At 36.1% G+C, this 883-nt stretch overlaps 1 long non-coding RNA gene across 1 annotated transcript; it reads right to left on the bottom strand.

Moving 5' to 3' along the window:
• On the bottom strand, positions 1-883 carry LOC147819664 (uncharacterized). The gene is made up of 3 exons (XR_015436730.1): positions 842-883; positions 576-711; positions 1-104 (listed from the first exon to the last, which is right to left on the bottom strand). It is a non-coding gene; the product is annotated as an uncharacterized LOC147819664 (long non-coding RNA).

Below are 883 nucleotides of genomic sequence, written 5' to 3'. Positions count from 1 at the left end.
TTTGATCGGAGAGCAGGTCCAGATTTGCATTCCTGTCCATAAGTTCCACCATACTGGCCAAGATCGGCGTGATGGTGGACTGAAGACAGCGCCACAGGGTATGTCTACCAGGTAAAGATAGTGAAGGTATTTTGGAAAACATTCTTACATAACATCCTTATACAATAATATCTTTACATAATTGATCTTTACATATTATATATGAACATGAAATATCAGGTGTGCTATTTGAGTATTATATGCTATCACATAACGAGGAATGTGTGATTCTTCTATTATGTTTTTGTATTGCTTTCATATTATCACTAGTTTTATATTCCTGTATAGTGTAAGTATATGTAAGCCTTTTGTAGTATGTCTTGGTGTGATCTTTCTGACACAGGGGTATTCAATAGGTGTGATATAACTAACAAACAAACAATCAATACCCAAAACATGACTTCCTGTATGGATATGAAAACATTCTGAACTGTGAATTAAGGATTCATGTTATGTGATCAGTTTTCAGGCAAAAGACTATTAACTGATCTAATTACTGTAGGTCAGTTGATTATCACATCTGTAGAAGATTTTACCTCAAAGTTCCACCCTCTTGTAGAGCCTGCTGTTTCTTGGCCTCGTTGCTCACCCAATCCTTAGGAGAGCCCATCCATACTTCTCTCTGTGCCAAGGCCTCAGCCAGTCTACTCAGCAACACCCTCTGAAAGTCAGCTTTAAACAAGATTGGAGACAATTGAAGATGCTAACACCTTGAGAATGTAAAAAAAAAAAAAGAACATTTTGGACAATTTATATAGTATATACTATAGTTATATATTAACCAAAATTAGTAGATATTTACCTCCTATGTGACCTTGACCAGTTCCCAGAAGACTCAGAAGGA

This window comes from Seriola lalandi, unplaced genomic scaffold (genome assembly GCF_002814215.2).
Source record: "Seriola lalandi dorsalis isolate HSWRI2012SDOR001 ecotype SW California unplaced genomic scaffold, Sedor1 jcf7180002050863, whole genome shotgun sequence".
NCBI classification, from domain to species: Eukaryota; Metazoa; Chordata; class Actinopteri; order Carangiformes; family Carangidae; genus Seriola; species Seriola lalandi.
The sequence above is the reverse complement of the archived record's forward strand: the minus strand, read 5'-3'. Positions and strand labels throughout refer to the sequence as shown.